The 8,517-nt window shown below is 41.0% G+C and overlaps 1 pseudogene; it reads right to left on the bottom strand.

Moving 5' to 3' along the window:
- Nucleotides 1-812: 812 nt before the first annotated feature.
- LOC120106588 (small nucleolar RNA R71) lies at nucleotides 813-910 on the bottom strand (annotated as a pseudogene).
- Nucleotides 911-8,517: the final 7,607 nt, after the last annotated feature.

Genomic DNA, 8,517 nt, shown 5'->3' with positions numbered 1-8,517 from the left:
CTTTGCGAACGCATCGTGACCCCTCTACTTACCTGAGAGCTTACCTGGTCAACTCGGTTCATTAGACCGGATTTGAGACTTAGGTGCCTTCTTCAAACCAGTTAGGAGCTGTCTAGAAATTTAAGAAAAACATTAGAAATTGAGGTGTAATGTTTAGTTGCATGTTTGATTGTGAATAGATTTTTGTTTTAGGGTGTAGTTTTAGGGTATCTTTAGTTGGTACTTATATTTATATTTATTTTTTTAAAAAAAAACATAAAAAAAATTTAATTAAATTTTGTATGCTAGGTTGGAATAGGGACGACACCGGTCGATTAAGTCGTACAACTTTAGATCATCCCTTAAGACACATCCTTGAAATTTCTTCGCAGTATCTCACACCTTGTGAGATGGCAAATTTTCCTGATGATGTAGGAAGTCACCATGGTGATGAAGGTAGACCCCCAGTTATGACACTTCGACAATACTTACATCCCACTAGGACTAGTCAACCTTCATGCATGATTATTCCTGAAAATGTAGGACACTTTGAAATCAAACCAGGAGTAATTCAATTGCTGCCCAAGTATCATGGGATGGAATCTGAGAACCCTTATCTTCATCTTAAGGATTTTGAGGAAATTAGCATCACATTTAGAGTGCCAAATGTATCGGAAAACGTCCTTAAATTGATCTTGTTTTCTTTTTCCTTAAAGGATAAAGCCAAAACATGGCTGAACTCCTTGAGACCTAGATCGCTAGGAACATGGCATGATATGCAAAGAGAATTCTTGAAAAAATTCTTTCCCGCACAAAGGACTAACTTTTTGAAAAGGCACATTAGTAACTTCCAACAAAAAGACCATGAAACATTTTATGAATGCTGGGAGAGATTTAAAGATTTGCTTCTCTCTTGTCCTCATCATGGGTTTGAAACATGGAGAACCATTAGTTTCTTTTACGAAGGATTGTCTCCACAGTTAAAACAATTTATAGAGACTATGTGCAATGGTCTATTTTTGGAAAAGCAACCCGATGAGGCATGGGACTATTTAGATTCTCTCGCAGAGACTGCACAATTATGGGATACAGGGGATAGAGTGAATAAACCTTTACCTAAGCCTGCTAGCATTGGACACGGGGGCCTTTACAACCTTAGTACTCAGGATGATATTTAGGCTAAAATGGCAGCCCTCACTAGGAAGGTAGAGGAAATTGAACTTAGAAGGATTGAACCCGTCAAGACCGTAGAACATAACAGCGAGTGTTGTAGGATTTGTGAGATGCCTGGCCATCTCACCACTGATTGCCCCACAATACCCGCATTCAAGGAAGTTTTGCACGATCAGGCTTGCACGATCAGGCCAATGTTATGAATACCTATCAAAAATCTTTCAATAATCCTTTTTCGGGTACTTACAACCCTGGATGGAAGAACCATCCAAATTTCAGGTGGAGGAATGACCAACCTCAACAAGTATATAACCCAACTCCTCCACCTCCGCAACCTCATTATGCACACGCACCCCCTCAAAAATCCAGTCTCGAAGAAACTTTGCAATCTTTCATGCAAGGTCAAGCTAAAATCAATGATGAATTAAGAAATCAACTGATAACGCTGACCACTGCTTTAAGTGCTCAAGGGAAAGGTAAGCTACCAGCTCAACCACAACCTAATCCTCAAGTCTATGGTGGTAGCAATGCATCATCTTCAACTTTGCATAAAGAACAAGCGAAGAGTATAATAACTTTGCGAAGTAGAAAGGTTATTGACCGACCAGTCCCAGAACAAACACAAGTCATACCTGATTCCGACCCTCCCAAGACAAAAGAAAAGGATAACGAAGAAACTGAAGCACCAACATCTACTGAAAAAATCAAATGTCCTTTTCCTGCACCATTTCCACAAAGATTAAAGCCCTTGCAAAAGCTTGAACCAAACTCTGAAATTCTTGAGCTTTTTAAGCAAATAAAAATCAATGTACCTCTTCTTGATGCAATCAAACAAGTGCCTTCATATGCAAAATTTTTAAAAGATTTATGCACTGTCAAGCGTCGTTTAAATGTCAAGAAGAAGGCATTTCTGGCTGAACATGTGAGTGCAATTTTACAGCATAACATTCTTCCTAAATATAAGGATCCAGGTTGCCCAACTATCTCGTGCATCATTGGCAATTTCAGGATTGAGCGAGCATTGCTAGATTTAGGAGCGAGTGTGAATTTGTTGCCATATACGGTATATGAGCAACTCGATTTAGGTGAGTTGAAGCCAACAACTGTCACCTTACAATTAGCTGACAGGTCCGTGAAGGTTCCTAGAGGGATTATCGAAGATGTGTTGGTCCAAGTGGACAAGTTCTATTTTCCTGTTGACTTTATCGTACTGGACACACATCCGGCTTCCAATTCACCATCTCAGATTCCGGTCATCTTAGGACGTCCATTCCTTGCAACTTCTAATGCATTAATCAATTGTAGGAATGGTGTCATGAAGCTTTTTTTTGGCAATATGACCTTGGAACTGAACGTCTTTAGTATAGGTAAACAACCCAGTGATCATGAAGAAAGTAAAGAAGTTGAATGGGTTGAAACCATTGCGGAAGAATATCTGTTAAAAGAAACATTTACTGAATCGGCCGACAATGGTTTCATAGATTGGTGTTTCGAAGGTACTGCTGATGATGTGGTCCCACCTATTTTAGATAATTTGGATGTCATGATGGTCAATGGGTGGAGACCGAGAATAGAGGAATTCGAACAGTTGCCACCTCGAGAAGCAAAGATAGTACCATCCCATGAACAAGCACCTAAGCTCGAGTTGAAACCTTTACCGAAGGAACTCAAGTATGCCTTTCTTGGACCCGAGGACACATTTCCTATAATCATCTCATCTGATCTGGATCATGCCCAAGAAAGAAAATTACTTGGTGTTCTAAAGAATCATATGGGAGCTTTAGGATGGTCTATTGCCGACTTGAAGGGGATTAGCCCTTTAATTTGCACGCATCGGATATATTTGGAGGACAATGCCAAAACCACAAGGCAAATGCAACGCAGGTTGAATCCTACGATGAGAGATGTGGTTAAAGCAGAAGTCCTCAAGTTGCTTGACGTGGGTATTATTTACCCAATTTCCGATAGCATGTGGGTGAGTCCTACTCAAGTCGTGCCCAAGAAAGCAGGTCTGAAGGTAGTCAAAAATGATCAGGGTGAACTAGTTCCAACTCGTGTTTCGACGAGTTGGCGCATGTGTGTTGACTACCGAAAATTGAATTTAGTCACTAGGAAAGATCACTTTCCCCTACCCTTCCTAGACCATGTTTTGGAAAGAGTTGCAGGACACAAATTCTATTATTTTCTCGATGGCTATTCCGGGTACTACCAAATCAAAATTTTACCTGAGGATCAAGAGAAGACTACCTTCACTTGTCCTTTTGGCACATTCGCTTTCCGTCGGATGCCATTCGGGTTGTGTAATGCACCTGCAACATTCCAAAGGTGTATGCTCAGCATTTTTGAAGAAATGAACGAGAAATTTTTAGAAGTGTTTATGGATGATTTCTCTATTTTTGGCGATTCTTTTGATGATTGTTTATTACATTTACAAGCAGTCTTAGCTCGATGCATGGAAAAGAATCTGATACTAAATTGGAGAAATGCCACTTCATGGTGCCAAAGGGAATTGTCCTAGGACATATTGTTTTATCGAAGGGCATGGAAGTTAATAGAGCTAAAATTGATTTAATCACCAAGCTACCTGCACCCATGACAGTTAGAGATGTTAGATCATTTTTGGGTCGTGCCGGATTTTATAGGAGGTTCATCAAGGACTTTAGTGTCATAGCTCGACCATTATGTAACCTCCTAGCCCTTGATACACCATTCAATTGGACTGAAACCTGTCAAGAGGCATTTGAAAAGTTGAAGTCTATGCTTAGCACTACAACCATCGTGCGACCACCTGATTGGTCATTACCTTTTGAGATCATGTGCGATGCTAGTGACTATGCGATAGGAGCTGTCCTAGGACAACGCAAGGATAATAAGCCATATGTCATCTACTATGCAAGCAAAACCTTAAATGATGCTCAAATAAATTACACCACCACCGAGAAGGAATTGTTTGCAGTAGTATTTGCATTAAGCAAATTTCGCTCTTATATCCTTGGTGCTCCTATTGTTATCTTTACGGACCATGCAGCGCTAAAATATTTACTGGATAAGAAAGAGGCCAAACCACGCTTAATACGATGGATACTTCTACTCCAAGAATTTGACATCACTATCAAAGATAAAAAGGGAGTAGAGAATGTGGTTGCTGACCATTTATCACGGCTAGTTGTTCATGATTTGGTGCCACAGTTGCCCATCAAGGACTCGTTCCCTGAAGAGCAATTGTTTACACTTTCTACTATACCATGGTATGCTGATATTGTAAACTTTCTTGTCACGAACCGGATGCCGGAGCATTGGGGATCAAATGATAAGAATAATTTCTTGCGTGAAGTAAGAAGTTATTATTATGATGCCCCCTATTTGTTCAAGTATTGCAATGATCAAATCTTTAGAAGATGCATTCCGGATCATGAGATACAAAGTGTACTCTCTTTTTGTCATGCCAGTGCTTGCGGAGGACACTTTGCATCTAAGAAAACAGCAGCTAAGGTGTTACAATGTGGTTTTTATTGGCCTACACTATTTAAAATTGCCCACGAGTTCTGTAGGACATGTGACCCATGTCAACATGTTGGAAGTCTAACTCGTAGGCAAATGATGCCTCTTCAGCCCATTACTGCTATTGAAATTTTTGACATGTGGGGCATTGATTTCATGGGTCCGTTTCCACCATCTTTTGGCCATGAGTATATTTTAGTTGGTGTTGAGTATGTCTCAAAATGGGTAGAAGCTGTTGCCTGTAGAACTAATTGATAGTCAACTTTAAAGACCACGCAATAGCACGTATCTGGTAGGATAGTGATTACGGGTATCGATCCACAGGGATTGGGGTATAGTTGTTTTCTTAAAAATAAAAATGTTTAAAAGGAAGAGTTTGTGAAGAAAATTAAACTAAGGAATTTAATAAAGAAAATGCAATTAAAATGATATCAATTTGGGAGAACCTAAGGCAAGGAATTCACCACTAACATCAGAACAAGGGTTATTTATATTTTAATTTATTCTTGGATAAACATGCAAATTGGCTACAAGCCTAATAAGCATTTAAATAAAATTTCACAAAAGTAATTTGGGCATAATCCATCTTCAGTTGGCATGAAATGTCTACCCTAATCTAAGGTGGTAGCACACTGCATCTTCCTTAAGCATGGACTATCTTATTTTTACTTAGTGATCATGAAGAACAGTTGTACGAACATCATACTTAAAATCACAGAAATTAAATATGATTCAAAAGAAGATATTCATTAAAAACAATAGGTTCATACAACCCCAAGAATATAAAATTAAAAATATAAAATCCTTATCCCTTTGTTAGGGCTGCATCCAGCCCTTAAAAGAAGATCAGCCCTGCATGGAGTTGGAGACGGCAGCAGCAGCACAGCAGCGGGCTCCCATCTCTCCCTCTTGCGATTCCCTTGCAAACGGCTCCTTCTTAGCTCTTAGGGGAAGTTATTCCCAAAATAACCAAGAAATCTTCTCTCTCTTTTTCTTTCTCTCATGTTTTTTTAATTCTCCCGTGGGAACATAGCTGTGAACCCGAGCTCTTCTTCTTCCCGTCGTGAATTTGGCCTCTGAGGAGATGGGAGAAGCCTCCCCCCCGGTGGGGGGAGAAGGAATGGGATCAGCCCCCTCCCCTGGTGGGGAAGAGGAGGAATGCCCCCTCTGATCAAAGTCTTCCCTTTATATAAGCGGCCCATCTCCCTCTCTCTCTTCCTTGTGGCCGTTCCGGATAAGGTTGTGGATGCTCATCTCTTCCGCAGATGATGGGATGCTTGGACGTGGAACTTCACGCGGAATAGGGGATGCGTTTGTTGGCTTGACCCGAGATGAAGGGATGATGGGATGCACGCGGAGATGGTTGAGAAGATCCCGGCTGTTCCGAAGCAATGGAAGATCGTGGACGTTGAGAATCAGGGGTTCCTTTGGTTCTAATCTAGATTCGGTTTGAGGAGGACTCGGAAGAGGAAATGGACTGGGAGCGTGGAGTTGGGAGGTTAGGAAGATGCTGGGAAGAGGATGAGGATAAGTTCTAATCCATTAGCTGCTGTGTTCTGTTTTCGTGAAGTTTGGGAAGCAGAATCGGAAGCATGAGATGAAGATGAAGGAGATACGTGAGAAGATCTAATCCGGATGTTGGGAGAAAACTTGGTTTGATTCGTGGATGTGAAGGAATCTGTGGACGAGAAAGTCGGTGAGCTGGGAACTGGAATTTGTTGGCTGAAGTCGGCTTGATCCTTGGAGCTCGGATGGCGAGGACGTGGAGCATGGATCTCGGATGGCTGCTAACTTCCAGACGTTGTGAAGATGAGCTGATGAGCTTGGGAGTTTGGATCCGGCTGGATGCTAAGAAAACTTGGTTCCGGGATGCATGGGATTAAGATGAATTGGTTGTTGAGATGCTCGGACGCGGGCGTTTGAGAGGAAGGTTGATATGAAGTTGGCTGGAATCGAGCCGGAAGAGGAGACGAATCCATGAGCTAGGAGGTAAGATCGGATCCTGAGTTCGGTAGAGGAATAGAGGATCTTTGGATGCAGAAGGATGTGTGATCCGGAGGGAGTTTGAGACTTATCCGAAGCAGGGGATAATACGTTTGGATTTGGTTGGGAAGAAGAGCCGTGAGCTGGAAGAAGATAAAGATGCTTCTCTGTTCCGAAGCAGAGGATGATGCGGATGAAGTTCACGGTTGGCAGCTGGGAGTCCGGTTTTATTCCGTGAAGCTTGGAATGAATGGTTTTGGCTGGGAAGAGATCTTTGGATTGCAGGCGATGTTGGGAGTTATCCATGAATTGCGGATGCTAGGAAGCAATCTGGGAACAACTTGGGAGATGTCCGTGAAAGGAGGGAATGGTTGGATTCCTGATGAGCATGGGATACGGGACTGACTCGGGGATGTTGCCGTTGGTTGGGCGTGGATGCAGTGGGCAAGAAGAAGATGGGATTCGAAGCAGGGGAGTTAGAATGGCTGGGAGGAAGCGTGGGAATGGCTCACTGCTAGGGACTCAGAAGGATGAGATTGGAACAGGGGAGCTGGGAACACATGGAGTTTGACGCTGGATCTGTTCGTTGGCTTGGGCTTATCCGTTGATGAATGAATCAATCCAAACGGGAAGAAGGCCGTGGAGGAAACTAGAAGGGAAGAAACAGAGTGACGAGGGAGGAAAGAGAATACGGGAGTTGGGGAAATGGTTGGAGCGTGGGATTTTAGTTGAGGAGTGAATGGAGCTTTAGGATTTGTGCAAATATGTTGGTATGCTTTGAGATCTATGAGACAAATGATCGAAGGGATTATATTATTTTTAATGTTAAACAGGAGAATTGGAATGAGTGGGAAGAAATTTAGGTGAATGTGTGAAGAGTCAGGAATTAATGGGAAACACTGGGTTTTGGAGAAGAGTTCTTGGAGTCGACTCCGGAGAATGTGAAATTGTAAAATGATGTAGTGTCCGTTTAGGCTTTACCTAATTGAGCTCGACTCGACCTGCATGCATTAAGCTTAATCAATAAATAAATAAGTAAAACAAACTCGAATTAATTTATTAAAATGCAATGATGAGGGTAACACATTTTTTAGTTGAATTTACAAATTATGTGAATTAAAATAATGATAAGTGCTATGAATAAGATATTAATTTATGCATTATATAGCACTTATCACACCCCCCAACCTACATTTTGCTAGTCCTCGAGCAAAATAAAATAAATAATAATAATAATAATAAAAAACTAACTCACTTTCGTAGGAATCGCGATTGCATTTACCGTATGCAATAAGGCTTTAAACCCCTAGGTGGCCCTAGTGGACGAGTTTTGTCTCGTGAGGGTTTCCGGCTCAGATACCCACAAACTGTTGTCTCTAAAGAGTTTATTGTTTTATAAAATCTAACTTTAAATGCATAGGTGCTAAAAATTTCAAAAGCACACAAAGTTTTAATCACTAAGTCAGCCCAAATCCTAGGTCAAGATGCAACTTAAGTTGAAGTCATTAAATTTCCGTTAGAGAGTTGTAAGGCTAATTTATACTTGGGTGCTTGGTGATGTCTGGACCATACACAAGCTAAGGCTTTAGATTCTCCAAAATACTGCTAAAACTAGTAGCTTCCAAGAATTGGTCAGATAAGACCTAATCACTGATTCAAAATCATCCTACATTGCAGGATTTCGAGAGTTGTGGATGTTTACTTTAATACCTCATGGGCTTTATCTGTAATATTCCAGTTTACTCGAATTTTTACAACGACGGCTTTCACACTATCGTCTTTTTCAAGGTCAATATTATTTTCTCTTTTTCTCTTTTTTTCTTTATTTTATTTTATTTTTTTTTGAGATTTATAAATTACGCACTTTTACTCTTGTAATGA

The sequence above is a fragment of the Phoenix dactylifera genome, chromosome 10, assembly GCF_051530095.1.
Source record: "Phoenix dactylifera cultivar Ajwa chromosome 10, Ajwa_hap1_PhDact_Kaust_v1.1, whole genome shotgun sequence".
NCBI classification, from domain to species: domain Eukaryota; kingdom Viridiplantae; phylum Streptophyta; class Magnoliopsida; order Arecales; family Arecaceae; genus Phoenix; species Phoenix dactylifera.
The sequence above is the reverse complement of the archived record's forward strand: the minus strand, read 5'-3'. Positions and strand labels throughout refer to the sequence as shown.